At 38.1% G+C, this 16,732-nt stretch overlaps 1 protein-coding gene and 1 long non-coding RNA gene across 8 annotated transcripts in view; both read right to left on the bottom strand.

Annotated features, from left to right (window-relative positions):
- The window catches only part of LOC115224197 (striatin-3), a 253,651-nt gene that overhangs the window by 137,711 nt on the left and 99,208 nt on the right, over positions 1-16,732 (bottom strand). The window lies entirely within an intron of this gene.
- LOC118767838 overlaps positions 851-16,732 on the bottom strand; it is an 18,291-nt gene continuing 2,409 nt past the window's right edge. Inside the window, exons 2-3 of the long non-coding RNA XR_005003738.1 lie at positions 2,146-2,151; positions 851-1,051 (exon numbers count right to left, since the gene is read on the bottom strand). This is a non-coding gene — a long non-coding RNA (uncharacterized LOC118767838). The remainder of the gene's footprint in view (positions 1,052-2,145; positions 2,152-16,732) is intronic.

Here is a 16,732-nt window from a genome sequence, read left to right as displayed (position 1 = left end):
AAGCACAGCATTTCCCTTTGCTTCAGTCTACTGAGTTGAAAATGAGTACCAGCCAACTGCAAGTGCAGCCCTCTTTCCCTCAAGATGTCATACCCTCAATGTTCTGCTGGGTCAAGGGTAGGATGACTGAGAAAGCGTCTATGTCTGCTCATGACTTCAGATACCAAAAAGAATGGTGCTATTAAGACAAAATTGGAAGTGCATTGTGACCAGTGGTGTACAACATCTGATGGTCTGGTTGATAGTGATTTTACACACACACACACACACACACACACACATAGTTGCTGCAACTGTTCTGCATGAAACTAAATTTAACTGAAAAACTATTTATTGTACCAAGGGAGTAAAAGGAAGAAAATCACAAGGCACATCAAGGAGTAACAAACACATTTTACTTTTGCTGTTTTCAGCCTGTCTTTCTGTTGATATTTAGCCCAAAGTCAACCCTAGCAAGATGGTCACTTCTAGACAGCCTTCAATTATTGGTCTGCTTGATGAGGAATGACTTGGGCTAAGCAATAATCAGAGTTCTCGTTGTCACTATTACACTCTGCAGAATCTGATGGGCCAACAGAGTTTTGATCATCCCTGTTGCTGGGGGGGGGGCATACTTAGCTGATTCCCACACTCCCACCTTGGAAGATAAAAGCCATTCTTGAGAAGGTGATAAGGTGAAAGTCAAAAGGATCAAAATGAAAATATCATTTGTTTACAGTAAATTAACCCATTAGCATTCAGATTACTCTGTCAAATGTAATGCTTTTATATTTATACTGCTTTGAATTAATCATGCCTTATCTCATAGCTTCTTCAAGATTCTGATGAAGTGATTGTTTACAAAGAGGTGCTGAAAAGTTCCTGGCTTTGGGTAAAAGAAATTACAGGAGAATCAGTTAATTATGATTCTATTCAACATATTCCCCTTTCAGATTCACACGCATATTGCAGTAGTCCTTCGATTTTGCCTAAGCCCTGTAAAAGAACTCAGAAGGTTGGGCCTCCAACCAAGCCTTTTGTGATACCCTTAAAACCAGGAACTTTTCAGCATCTCTTCATATTTTTAGAATGACATTGTTGGATAAGTGCGAGAAGCCAGATCTGGGTGGTTTGAACATGAAACAGAGAATATTTGGGCCAGATATGGCTGGTTTAAATGCTAAAGGGTTAATGACAATTTAAGTACAAGGGGTTAAGTGGATACAAACACCTGAGGGTGAGTTAACAAAGGTAGAAAATTGATCTGTCTTGATCTATAAATTAACACTTGGTTCAGAAAAGGGGTAACTAGATATAGGCAGATGAGAGGGGGACAACAAAGTTAGGTTAGCTAAGACAATCCCAACAGGCAGGAAAGTGAAGAAGAACTGAGTAATAAGATAAACAAACCAATTTCAATTTTAGCATGAGATACTAAGTCCTTATAGTGTTTAACTCCATATGGTCTACAATATTAAATAAAGATCAGCTCAGCTCTTGAAGTTACAACTATATTAAGCTCAGAGAGAAAGAAGGCTTGCATTTCAAGAGATAACACTGTGAAACTTTTACATGTGTTTTGTATTAGTTTATCTTGTACAAACCCAGTTGGTTGTCATGCAACAAGATAAAATATTACAATAAAAGAAATGACATACCACCCCACTCCCACTCAGTATTACAAACACCATAACAAGATGACCAATCTCCTCCTTCTCCTCTCCTTCCACTTAACAATTAAATTTAATAATGTCTCTTTGATAAAACAGAAAATGGTTTCATAAGTGAAATTAATTCTAATATTAGCTGAGATTATACATCCTAGATCAGTGCTTTTCAAACTTTTTGCTGGAGCGGAACCCCAAGGAAATATTCCACTGGCTCGAGGAACCCCTGTGCAATAATTTAATAGTCTTATGCACACATATCTGCACAGGAGACTTAAAAATTACTGCCGATTTTTGCAGTTTTGTAACTTCTTGCGGAACCCCTGGACTGTACTGGTGGGACCCTAAGGTTCCGCGGAAATCTGGTTGAAAACCACTGTCCTAGATAAATATATATATATATATATATATATATATACACACATACACACACACACTTTCCTATTGACACCCCTCATTCGTACCATTGTCACTTCCACCCATAATTAACATTGACAACCCCACCCTTGTTGTACCCACCTTACAGTTTATTTCTCATGAAGATGACATACTTGGGTATGACCTACCTGCAGTCTTTCTTTTAAAATGTCACGCCACTTGGTGCTGATTCACTAAAATTCTATATATTTATATGAAATGATGTTAAATCTAGCAGTACCAGTTAAATTATGCTTCATTGAGGATGTTTACTAAGATATATATGAATGCTCTGATGAATTCTACTTAGAAAGAAAGAAATTTGTATTAATTGCGTACATGCACACACACACACACAAGAAAGTACATAAATGAAAAAGAAAGTGGGGAAGAAAATAATACTTGAATCCCAAAGGTAGAGTAATATGCTTTTGTTAAAGCTGAAAAACTTTTACAAAAGTTTCACATTTTATCATCATTGTCATTATCATTGTTTAACATCCATCTTCCATGCATGAATGGTAGGACAGTTGACAGGAGCCTCCAGGTAGAAAACCTACTCGAGGCTACTGTGTCTGTTTTGGCAGGGATTTTACAGCCGGATGCCCTTCCTAACACCAACCACTCCACAGAGTGGACTCGGTGATTTTTACATGGCACTAGCACAGGCAAAGTTAGTTTTGGCAAGATTTTTACAGCTGGATGCCCTTCCAGACACCAACCACATTACAGTGTGGACTAGATGCTTTTAACATGGCACCAGCATTGGCAGGGTAACCAAGTAACTCACATGAGTATATACATTTTTTCTTTCATTTTTCCTCAGCAGAAAGTTACAAAAGTGATTCAAGAGCCAAGAGTCAAATTGCCAGTTTGCTAAGTGCCATGCACGGAACTCCACTGATAAAAAAAATTTAAAACATGCATATATATAGGCACAGGAGTGGCTGTGTGGTAAGCAGTTTGCTTACCAACCACATGGTTCTAGGTTCAGTGCCAATGCATGGCACCCTGGACAAGTGTCTTCTAATATAACCTCGGGCCGACCAAAGCCTTGTGAGTGCATTTGGTTGACGGTAACTGTGTGTGTGTGTGTATCGCTTGACAACCGATGCTGGTGTATTTACATCCCCGTAACTTAGCAGTTTGGCAAAAGGGACTGATAGAATAAGTACTAGGCTTACAAAGAATAAGTCCTGGGGGTCGATTTGCCTGACTAAAGGTGGTGCTCCAGCATGGCCACAGTCAAATGACTGAAACAAGTAAAAGAAAGAAAGAAAGAATATATATATATATATATATATATATATATATATATAAGTACTGCGTTTTCAGTTTCTGCAACTTTACCTCAAAAATAACAAACCGAAACAGCTGTAAACGCTATCTTAACTATAATTATGATCATTCAATACTAATGATAAACTTCTAATTGCTGCATGTTGCTCCATTTCTTATATGAATATATTAAACCACTGTTTACTCTTTAAATTATCAGCTACTGTTAACCTTACAGCAAGGCCTATACATAGGTAATACAACAGCAGTGCCTACAGATGCATTTATCCCTTAGACAGTTGCATAACCTCTATCTCATAGTTTATATAAATATATATAAACACACACACACACACACATATATAGCCATTTGACTGCAGCCATGCAGGAGGTCCGCCTTTAGCTGAACAAATCGACCCCTGGACTAACTTTTTGTAAGCCTAGTACTTATTCTATTGGTCTCTTGTGCCGAACTGCTAAGTTACGGAGATGTAAATACACCAATATCGGTTGTCAAGCGATGGTGGAGGACAAACACAGGCATGCAGACACACACACACAAATTTACACTGCTCAGAAAATATGAACTGTATTTAATATAATTAGTTACAAGAACTCAGTAATCCAAGACAAACAATTACGTGTGTGTGTGTGTGTGTGTGGTGTGTGTGAATATATGTGAATATGTGCATGCTTACATGGATGTATGCATGTTTATGAAAATTTGTACATACACATGCATTACTATCAAGGGTATTACTTCTGCTTTAGATGTACAACTAACGAACAGTAGCAGTTAATTGGTAAGGGTACTATCACTACCACTATTTAGAAATAGGAGATTTACTGCTAAATATGAGAAGTCAGTTCTCTTTTATAACACACCCAGCTACAATTTTTGGTGATATCCGTTAGCTATGGTGCAAACTTTGTTAAATATAGCTGAGTAGTGATAACTATTAGTACCAAGAAATGTTATGCTAGTCATTGTTTAACCCAGATTAGTCTTGAACCAGTAGTCCTATGATCAGAAGTGTTAAAACCATGACCGTCTCATACTACACTAATATCCTGTTTCTTTGCAGGCAGTAAGGTGTCGGTTGAAGGAAACTTAGTTGCTGTTTCTAGCAAGTTGAATGACCACCTACAAACTACTTTGTTTTGGTTCATATAAAGAACTATGGCGAGCTGGCAGAAACGTTAGCATGTCGGGCGAAGTGCTTAGCGGTATTTCGTCTGCCATTACGTTGGGAGTTCAAATTCCGCCGAGGTCGACTTTGCCTTTCATCCTTTCGGGGTCGATAAATTAAGTCCCAGTTACGCACTGGGGTCGATGTAATCGATTTAATCCCTTAGTCTGTCCTTATTTTTCCCCTCTATGTTTAGCCCCTTGTAGGCAATAAAGAAATATATAAAGAAGTATGGTTTTAGGGTTTAGAAAGACATTTGTATGACTTACTTTTGTAAAGGAAAAGAGAGTGAAAACAAACAACCTACAACAAATTTGCAATCTGGCAAACTTGTAGAGTTGTTAGAGCACCAAAGAAAATACCTAGTGGGATTTATTCCAGCTCCCTACGTTCTGAGTTTGATTTCCACCAGTGTTGACTTTGCCTTTCATCTTTCCTGCAGTGGACTGGCAGGATTATTGGAACATTAGACAGGATAACTTGAGGTATTTGTTCTGGCTCTTTGCATTCTGAGTTCAAATCATATTATGGCCTACAAAGGGTAGTAGTCTTAACCCTTTAGCATTTAAACCGGCCATATTCGGCCAAAAGTATTCTGCTTGTTTTATGTTCAGCCCTACAATATCATTTTAAAAATTAACAGCTACCTCATCAGAATCTCATAGCTACAAGATAATGCATGATTAGTTCAAAACAATGAGGATGAAAAAGCATTAATTTTGGCAGAATAATGCGAACACTAAAGGGTTAAACTGCAGCCTCACCTGGTCCATAGATACAATAAGTAGAGTTCCCTATGTTGTATGCATTTAGGTAAGGCCTCTGATTTCGGATACTTTCCTTCTTCCCTCCCTCCCACTAGTTTTCAAAGGTCCTGCAAAAGGGCCATAGATACTACCCTTCCTCCAACTAAGTAATATTACATGTTCACAGAACAAGAGAAACTTAGAATTTTTGACGTTCATACCAGCTACACCACCACCACCACAACAAATCAAGACGGAAACCCTGACGCGATCGCTGAAGCCTGTTAGAAATAACTAAATCGCTCACAAATCAGTTTCAGGGAGGAGACATTAGATATAACCATGTCCGAGTGAAAACACTGAATGCCTTTGATAATAGGTTTGTTTAATCAAGGCTGTCTTAAAGTTAAACAACAACAACACCTTGCCCCATAGACAGCCATCATGCCCAATTGTGTTATTAACAAAATACACTTGAACAACAAAATACACCTGAGTACCTGGGCTGGATGAAGTTAGGCCAAAAACTGTCTATATTATTTATTACTGTTGTTGTTACGTAATCTTAGGTTGGCCTTGATCTGGCAAACTTTATAATGAAAAGTTGATTTACTCATGATCACCCTTTACTTCAGACTCAATATAATCTGGAACTCCATTATCCAATGTACCCTTTTTTACATAGTAAGATGTGATTTTCAGGGCTTGTCTGCTATTTCTAGCAGGTCATATGACCAAATAAAAGCTTCTTTGTTGCATGGCATAGTGTAGCAGTAATGTTTTTTAATCCAGCAGAAGTGATCAAAAGTATCTTATTTCACCCAATACTTCTTTCCTTGTCAAAGTCAAAAACCTTTAGAAAATATCTCCTTGCCCATATTTGTTTGACATACATTCATACCAAACAAGCAAAAGCACAGGCTAAACATCAATATTGACTGACCAGTCCAAGAGGACCTGTAAAGTCAATATGCACCAACTCATTGCTTTGACCATTGTCCCTTGTGTGATCAATGCACTCAGAACAATTTCAAAGAACCTGGATGCAATACTTGAGATCTTAGGAATACCAGATATATTAGGGAGTGCATAAATGGTGCAGTGCTTAGAACAGCTTATGTGTTGAAGGTGTTGTGCCTGTGAGCTACAGATAGGAGCTGAGGCACAATCATACACAACCCAACTATAAAAGATCTGTGTTCAATGACAACAACAACAATAAGAAGAATGGTTTCAAAATTTGGCACAAGGCCAGCATTTTCAGAAAAGTGGGTACATCGATTACCTAAAACTGGTACTTATTTTATCAACTCCAAAAGGATGAAAGGCAAAGTCAATCTCAGCAGAATTTGAACTCAAGATAGGATAAGTGCTGCTTGCTAAGCATTTTGCCTAGCATGCTAGTGATTCTGCCAGCTCAACGCCTTAACAATAATGATGATAATAATAATAGATGTAACAATGCGAGAATCAGAATCAGAATTGAAATCGACCAACATCAATGGAAATTGTAGCTGTGATACCAGTGCCGGTGGCATGTAAGCGAACCATCTGAACGTGGCCATTGCCAGCCTCGCCTGGCCCCCGTGCTGGTGGCACGTAAAAAGCACCATCCGATCGTGGCTGTTGCCAGCCTCGCCTGGCCCCCGTGCCAGTGGCACGTAAAAAGCACCATCTGACCATGGCCATTTGCCAGCCTCGTCTGGCACATAAAAAGCACCCACTACACTCACGGAGTGGTTGACATTAGGAAGGGCATCTAGCCATAGAAACATTGCCAGATCAGACTGGGCCTGGTGCAGCCTTCTGACTTCCCAGACCCCAGCTGAACCATCCAACCCATGCTAGCATTAAAATGATGATGATGATGATGATGACACACCACCACTACCAATAATAACAATAACTTCTTTAAACAAAATTATAATAACTATGGACTTGTTTGTGAGTCAATTTTGTAAATCAACCAAGTAGAAATTTCATTTTTATAAAGAGCATTCAATGTTTAGCACTATGTGATTCAGTGTTTTATTTTTATCCAGTCTTGCGTGTGTTAGTGTAACTAGATCGATATCATACAAATTTAATACTAAACTACAACACAAGCAGTCAACGAAAATATTTGAATTATTTTATCGCTAAACAATTCTATTTTCTTACACTAACAAATGTCAGTAGAAGACTAACACATAGCTGCTAGAATAATTAAAATAATGTTTAGTCATTGACTAATACTAGTTTGTATTTTTTTTTTCTCTTTTGTGTGGTGGAAGTCGCCTTGCTACGTATATATTTCAAATTAGCTTTGTAATGCTCCCTATATTAAACATATTAACATTAACTGTTGCTTTTCTTAGGCAGATGGTATCTGAACTATTTCATTTTGAAACAGTTCTATTTACCTGCACCAATAAATGTATAATAATCTTGTGCATTTATTTAGTGAGCCTTTCATCACTACTTTCACATGTACTGTAACACCTACACTTTTCTGATGAGGACAGAATAAGTCTAAAACATGTCCAGAGTTGTCACTTGTAATTGCTGAAATTATGAAAATAATATTAGTTAATGACTAATACCAGGTTCCCCCCTACCCGATGCCATCAATCTATCATTATTAGTTGGTGCGTTTAACACATGGAGCATTAAAACATTAACACTATAACTTGTCTGATTGTCAATAATAATCTATGCACTGTTTCATGCCATTAAGTATATGAACTCTAATTATAATAGCTGCATCAATCACATTCATAAGACTTTTATTATTTCAACAAATCTTAAATCTTCCCACTATTTATTTTCACATGCATGCACGCACGCGCACACTCGCACGCACATGCACACACACACACAAAATGTTACCTTAAATAAATTGAAAGATGATGTACTGAATGATGTATGCCAAAAATTTAGGCCAATTCTCATCAACCCATCACATGCCACGGAAAGCAAACCACTGGAACAGTTAAAGGATCTCTTCCTTGGTTGTTCTTCCTCCTTCAAAAAGGAAATCTTCCTTGCTGCAATGTGGACATTTCTGTTAGTCATCGACTCCTTTATTAATTGGCTCAGCAGGTTAAGGGCTTTAGATTTCACAGGAAACAGCAAAATGTTTAACTTTTGCTTGATCATATTTGTAAGTCACGCATACAGTCACTGCAGTTGCTGCACTACCATCAACAGCTGACACGATGTCTTTGGGCACAGATCCATGGTCTCTCGAGACTGACAGATGCTTACTACTAATCATGAGGATTTTGGTATTGATGAAATAATAATAATAATATCAAAAGGCAGGTGTAACAATGCAAAGGTAGGCATAAAGTGGGAGGGATTTACATAAAATCAAATGATTTAAAAACAAAAAATGAACTACAAGTATTCACGGTATGTGACATTGAGAAAGGTGAGTATAATGCAATACTCATGATACAAGAAGACCTCTAATTTCAAACGAGGAACCCTCACAGCAAAGATCTTCCTGAACACCAAAGCAAGTGTCCTCTCAAAGCTTCTTTCTCAAACTTACAGGCTTTATGCTTAGAGTGGTCCCATCCACTCCTACCGTTTTTTACCACTCTCACTCACCTTTCAATAACCTCATTCAAAGAGAGCACCTCCCTCTCCACCGTCACTTTCATTTTAAGTGAAACTAGAAGTTAAAGACGATTCTACCAAAGAGGAAACCCTCTGTCTTCATACCATTCAGCTTCATCCACCACACAACTGCTTTTGCTTATAGACAAAGAGGAACTGCCTTCCTTGCCTTGTTAAAAAAAAGGAGAAGTGGAGTGGGGGCAATCATCATTGTGGACTCAGATAGTAGCCAGATCTGCCCCACACCCACAGCTTAACATTACTTCACAAGTCAACAATGCATGGACATTGAACAAGTGTCCAAGCATTGCTGTGGTTTGTCCCTTTGAACACACCTCAAACAGGCCTGTCTGACCTCACTTTCATGCCAATAGAGTTTATCTCATGCCAGTGACACCCTTCAACAGCACAGTCAGACTTCTGGAAATTATCCATAGAAGTCCCCAATCCAAAAACCCTTCCAGAACAAAGATATTCAGTGATGTCTAGAGTTTCCCCAAGAACATCATTCTTCTCGGCCACTAATTCTTTATAAGTTGCAAGAGTAGAACATCCCAGCAATCCTAATGCCAGACCAGTAGAGGACAATGAGTGCCTGATGACATTCTAGATACCAAATGCCCAATCTCAGTTTTTGCTTATCTCAAGACTGTCACTCTATTGAAAGGATGAACTACAGAAAGATATATCTCTAAAAAGATTTCCCACATCTGCTTGCCATCTAGGAATCTCTACAGGTGGTGCTGCCTCAGCATGTCTGTAGATTAGCAATTAGGGCACACCCAACCCATTACACAGAGAGTGCTGGCAGCAGATAGACTGCATCACCATTGAAACACATTCCTTCTGCAAGAAACTGAATAATAGAGTCATGGGCACAGTATCCATGGCCTTTTGCAAAAGGGAGAAAGAAAGGATGAAATCAAGATTCATGGATTATCCACAGACCAAAGATCAACCTCTTTAAGGCATCAAATATATAAAAAAGGAAAGTTTAAGTCTACCACCCAAAAACAGAGAGAGAGGCTATCAGATAGGTGCCTGCATAGTTCCTGCCAAACTTGACCTGCTGGAAATAGTGACCAAATTTTCTTCAAAAATTATATACTCTACATTAGACAATGTAGTCCCAGCAGCAGAAAAAGATAGGAGGGACAAAGCTGGAATATCATAAATCTGCCCAATCAGGGTTGACCTACAGCTAAAAAAAACAACCACAGCTTACCAACTACACCTGTATTGCTTTATCATGACCCAAAGTATGATACCTGTATGTTGCCACTCCTTCAGCTTTTATTACACTAGACAAACATGTATGCTAACCCCTCTACAATATCCAACAGACACCCAAACTAATATATACACAAACTTAAGTATTATGAAGTCTACTTAGCAATTAAGCTTAAAATATATAAACATGCATAAAGAGCAGTGTGAAGAGAGTCATAATAAAAATAGCAAAGAAACTAAATATATAGTGGAGACAATAGTTTCTAAGGAGACAACCAACCCATCCAGGTATTTCATATATATTAAAGGAAAGACTAAACAAAATGAAGCAAACAAATATGCAAAGGAATGTTATGAATGTAGGTCATTTGGTTTTCTTGGTATTAACAAACAATTCACTGCATGTTTTTATCATATTAATCTGACCCAGCAGAACTTATAATCAAAGGTGTTTCAACTGTGACTGCTCAATGCTTTATTCAGATATAGTGTCTCACACTATATTATCCAATCTGTCATCATTTTTGGTTTTTTTTGGTTTTAGATAGTAGTGTAAATCTCAGACAGATTTAGCATATTTCCAGAAATGACCATTTTAAAAGAAATAAACTCAATTAGATACATAAGCCTACTATATTGGAATATAAAATTTAATTGAAAGTAACTTGAAATAAAAATTGTATCATAAATGACTGAAAAGTGTGTCCTTATAAAATTCATTGAAGAAACATCACATCTATAGAAGATAGGTTAAATAAAAAAAAAATCCAAAATTTTCTAAGAAAATTGCTTCGTCAAATAGATCCATCTTTGTAGGAGCCCTTAAACCTGATTTGATTATTTTGTTGTGCAGTAAGCAAATTCCAACACAAGGTCCTATCCTTGTTGTAATGTGATGGCTTGTGTGCATCAGTGACCCTGAGAGCTATGCCAGCAGAACATGAGCTCCCAGGAGAGCTTCCCATCCTGTACAAGTCAAAGGGTAAAAATGTGGGGTTTTTTAAATAAAAAAAAGAGGTAAAAATGTGTTTTTGTAGGGTCAACATCCCTACCTAGAAAGAAAAAAAGCAACATTATAGAAGCATTGAATACAATTCAAAACTGGGGGAAGAAAAAAAAAGACAGCCCAGAACCAAAAACTTTGGAAAAAGGTCATTGATGGCCAATGCTCCATATGGAGGCAAAGGGGGCTAAAGTAAGTAAGCAGTCATGTTGAAAACTGGAAATTTAAACACATTATATTGTTTTCATGTTTTGGTACAAGGCCAGCAATTTCAGGAGAGGGACAGGTTGATTAGATCAGCCCCAGTGCTCAACTGGGACTCATTTTATTGATCCTGAAAGGATGAAAGGCAAAGCTGACATCAGCAAAATTTGAACTTAGAACATAAATATGGATGAAATGCCACTAACATTTTGCCCAGCATGCTAACAATTTTGCCAGCTTACCACCTTCTTTTAAACACAATATATTAAAATTTGCATTTAATCAGAGTGGTGGTCAGTAAATTTTCACCGAGTTGACCCCAACAACTGCTTTCAACTCTGGCTCAATGACTCCATTTCCACAGCTCCTGGTCAAAATTGCTAATCAAAGTTTTAACTTCAATCAGCAAATTGTGAAAAAATCTATGATAAAAATATCCTAACCTCGTGACAATTTTGCAATATTTTAGTGTTATGCAACAAACAAAATTGTAAAGCACCAACATAGAGGTGCCCTCTATGGCACTTTTGTTTTTAGCACTTTTTTTTTTTTTTGAAACTGCTTTTTTTTTTTTTTTTTTTTTTTGCATTCTACTGGTATAATTTTCAACTTTATCGTGGCTTTGGAAAGAACATCTGATAAAATGTCATCTTGAAACCAGTGTGTGTGTGTGAAAGAGAGAGAGATAACATGATACGTAATAAACTATGTATAAGTCATGTTTGAAGTACAGGCAGTGCTGGCTGACCAAGTTACTCTCAGCTGCCACACCCTCATATGCTGTATTGATTCCTGTAATACCAGATCAGTGTACTGAGGGTAGAAAGAGAAATTATTGCTAAATTAAGCAACATAGTACCACCGTTCAATGCCACAGAGCCACTGTGATCATCCCACACATACACACATGCACAAAACATGCTCTCGCACTCTCTCTCTCTCTCTCTCTCACCTTCCCTCAAACACATACACTCAAACTCATACTCACATACATACTCTCACACACCCACGCTTATACTCACACACAATCTCTCTTACTCATACGGACACACACACAATTTCTCTCTCTCTCTCTCTCTCTCTCTCTCTCTCTCTCTCTCTCTCTCTCTCTCTCCTGTTGGTAAATTGCCAAACAGAACTTGATAGACATTATTATGAAATTGGAATGATGGAATAAAAGTTCTTCTGGAAGAAGAGAGGAGGAGGAGGAGGAGTAGTAGTGGTAGGTAGGTAGCTATGTAAGGGAAGGAGTGTGGGATGATATGGAAGTTCAAAAAGTCTAGGTCTGTTTTCTTCATTATCACTGAAATAACAATTAAATATCTTCTAATGCCCACCAACATAAAAAAATACCACACGTACAACTACACAAATTAACACAGTTATACCACACACACACATACACATACAAATATATGACAGCCTACACAAACAAACATATACATACGCAAATATATAACTACACAATTTTGCTGTAAAATAGTTTAGTTACAAATGAAAATTGCTTTGCCAGTCTTCATGACAATCACACATACTCACATAATCTCAATAAAATGCACCCAGTCCACTGTAGTTGGTGACAGAGAGAGTATCCAGCCACAAATTGTACCAAAAACATGAAAATGTAACTTATACAAGTGTTGGTTTCTCTTTTTGTTGAGTGCCAATTGACAAAAAGAGCACCACTAATATACATTACCTTTTTCTTTACTACCCACAAGAGGCTAAACACAGAGGGGACAAACAAGGACAGACAAACGGATTAAGTCGATTATATCGACCCCAGTGCGTAACTGGGACTTATTTAATCGACCCCGAAAGGATGAAAGGCAAAGTCGACCTCAGCGGAATTTGAACTCAGAACGTAGCGGCAGACGAAATACCACTAAGCATTTCGCCCGGCGTGCTAACGTTTCTGCCAGCTCGCCACTATTATACATTACCACCATCCTCACCATTCAATGTTCACTTTTACATACCTGTATGGGTCAAACTGAACCTGTTGAGACAGAGTTTTTATAGCTGGATGCTCTTCTTGTTGCCAGCCCTCACCTGCTTCCAAGCAAGGAATTTTTTGACATAGCTAGACATATTTTTCATGGAAAACTGAAGAACAACCTTGCTTTTATGATGATCATGATTATGATGATGATCATGATTATGATGATGATCATCCTTTACAGCCATCATGTGATATTTAGACAAGGATACAGCCACACCAATGGAGAAGTTCTTAAGCAGATAAGGCAGAAAATGTTGCTAGAAGCTAGGATCACCAAGCATAGATTGGCATATTTCGGTCATATTATGCGGAGAAAATCCCTGGAGAAGGACATCATGCTCGGAATGGTCAGTGGCAAGAGAGGAAGAGGCCGACCAAGAACCTGCTGGCTTGACACCATCAAGAGTGATACCGGAATGGACATAGCCAATCTGAAAGAAGCGGCCCAGGATAGAACTGACTGGAGGACACTGATCCAACGAGTGACCAAGAGTCGACTTCAACTGAGCGGATAATGTTCAATATGTACAGACCCACACACACACACATGCACATAGAGTCAGCTTCCTTCAGTTTCCATTCTCATTGCAAAGCAAGCGTCTTAATCACACAGCCATGCCTGTGCTCATTATGTTTATGGCATTACATTTCTCAAATAGACATGATAAATATTTGAAGATAATTTGTCAAACCAATCAGTTTAACCTTGGACTTAACTGTTGCTCTTAGTCATTAAATTCGATAAAATCATGAACAAGTTTCAATTATACCTCCACAGTTTAAACTCACTTACACCTTACAACATTACCTTCTTCCTTGTAACCAACACTATTGTTGTTGTTAAGTACAGGGTCAGGCCCAAGTCAAGCAAAACCTTTATAATCAAAAGGTACTCCACCTGTGACCAGGCAGTCATTCTGTAGATCAGGAAGATTATATTACCCAAAGTATTCAAGCAAGAAGATTTGATTTGAAAGAGATTTGTTTGTTATTTCTATCAGTGCAGACATCCTCTTACTGGCTTGCTATTTACTCACTACTTGGTTTACCTAAAAGGAACTCCTCCAAACAGCCAATAGAATCCTTGTCTACAACATCACTGACATAGAATATACCTTCCTGGTATGGATATCATACAACTAACTCCATTTCCTAATATGGACATCATACAACTGACACTCCACTAAGTATATACATAACCATTATATACCATACAGCTGACACTCCACTCCTGGCATGAACGCCATACAATACCCCACTTTAAGTAAAAACTGCATACAACCTGGCATAGCAAGGAGTGTTTGAGTTGTTGTTTTTTTTTTCTTTTAATTAAAACTGACCAACATTGGGAATGACCATCTCAGAGGCGGTCAGAGCCGGGAGAGACCTTTTTGCTGGGCACTGCTACTGGGCCTGGAACAAATGCATTAGGGAAATGTTGAAGGCACATGGCTCAATGGTTAGAGCATCGGGCTCAAAATCGTGAGGTTTTGTTCAATTCCCAGATTCTGCTGTGTGTTGTGTTCTTGAGCAAAACATTTTATTTCAAGTTGCTCCAGTTCACTCAGCTGTAGAAATGATTTGCAACATCACTGGTGCCAAGCTTTCTCAACCTTTGCTTTTCCCTTGATAACATCGGTGGTGTGGAGAGGGGAGGTCGGTATGCATGGATGACTGCTGGTCTTCCATAAACAGCCTTGTCTAGAATTGTGCCTCAGAGGGAAACTTTCTAGGTGCAATCCCATGGTCAATCATGACTGAAAGGGATCTTTATCCTTTACTCTGGGGACAAACGCATGGCCCACAGGAGCAGAGATTGACTGGTTACATGTTGACAGACTAGTGATCAACAGTGCCTATCAGTTCCAGATTAGAAATCAACAATGGGGGACAGACTATTGGAGGAACATCTGTGCTGATTGAAGAAACTCAATCTAACTAACATTAGGAATAAAATCACTTCTGACATTACCAATAAACTATTAACATCCTTAAGTGGTGGTTATTGTTGTTGTGTAGCTACAGGTTAACTCTGGCTCAACAAACCAAGGGTCAATGCCATCCATTCAAGCCTTGATCAACCCATTTCTTCTCCATACTACATTGATGTTATTGCTTAGGCCCCAGGTCAGCTCTTGATCCAGTAAATTTATGATCAAAAGTTGTTCAGCTTTGACACTTCTAGTTTTAGTTTTAAGGACAAGATTATCCAATGTGACCCACCCCCACTGCTCACCTGTCTTTTTTTGGGGTTTTTTTTAGGGTTTGGATCATGAAGACTTGCTTGCTATTTCTAGTAAACAGTGATGAGGTACAGGCTCCTTACTGACTTCAAGAAGGTTGTGTCTAAAAGTGTTTCACTTTACTTAGTAAAAAGAAACTAAAGAATTTTCAAGCCACCCAGTGCCTCACCTCTGGGTATTAATTAGAATATAAATTGGTAGGCTGAAATAATTACATATTCAAAGAATATAGAAATTAATATCTCCGGGCAAAAGATAGACTGCCTGAAAATATAATTACCGACTCAACAAGAGGTCATATACACATCAATAGGGAGTTTCAACTTAAATATGTATCAATTTGTATTTTAATGTTGCACTAAGTACCACTGGACAAGTATAAACCCTTGTGGAGTAAAATCCATATTGTCATTTCAATTCTCAGTAGAATCTACATTGCTTCACTTACTCTTTCAAGGATTTCAGTCAATGGACTGTGGCCATGCTAGAGCATCATCTTAAAGGGCTTACAGTTGATAACAGTAACTACTTACCAACACAAAATTTATAAACTTGTACATATTTTACTGACCCTGGAAGGATGACAAGTCAAAATGGATTTCAGAGAGATTTGAACTTACAATGTAAAAGGATGTAACCAAATGCCATACAACATTTTGTCTGATGCTCTGTTGAATCTACCCTCCACCACACCACCTCTATCTATCAGTCAAGAGTATTACTGGTAAAGTAGCAGCAGAAATAGTAGGAGTGGTGGTCATAATGGCACTATGCCAACAAATTTCAAGAGCTACTTTGTTACTTGACCTGCTAGAAATAGCAGCTAAATCCCTTAAATCAAACATTACTATCTTTAAAAAAGAGAGAACACATTGAACAATGTAGTCCTAGATATACAAAAAAGACAGAACGTTTTGATCACAAGTCTTGTTTGCCAAGGCCACAGGACATTTTCTTCCATCAAAGCATAAGTTAGGGACAATCTCGGCAGATATTTTAAATAACATCCCCATTGCAAGAGGGTGAGCATATGGCATCATTTATGCATATTTAAAACAGAGGACAGGGCAAAAGTACAAGCTTGAATTGTACATGGAACACATGTCCATAAACTGGCACTACAGTATTTAATAGGGAGGAACACAAAGGCCACCACCAAAGACACTGGTA

This window comes from Octopus sinensis, linkage group LG25 (genome assembly GCF_006345805.1).
Source record: "Octopus sinensis linkage group LG25, ASM634580v1, whole genome shotgun sequence".
NCBI classification, from domain to species: Eukaryota; Metazoa; Mollusca; class Cephalopoda; order Octopoda; family Octopodidae; genus Octopus; species Octopus sinensis.
Note: the sequence above shows the minus strand (reverse complement) of the source record. Positions and strands in the feature narration are given on the sequence as shown.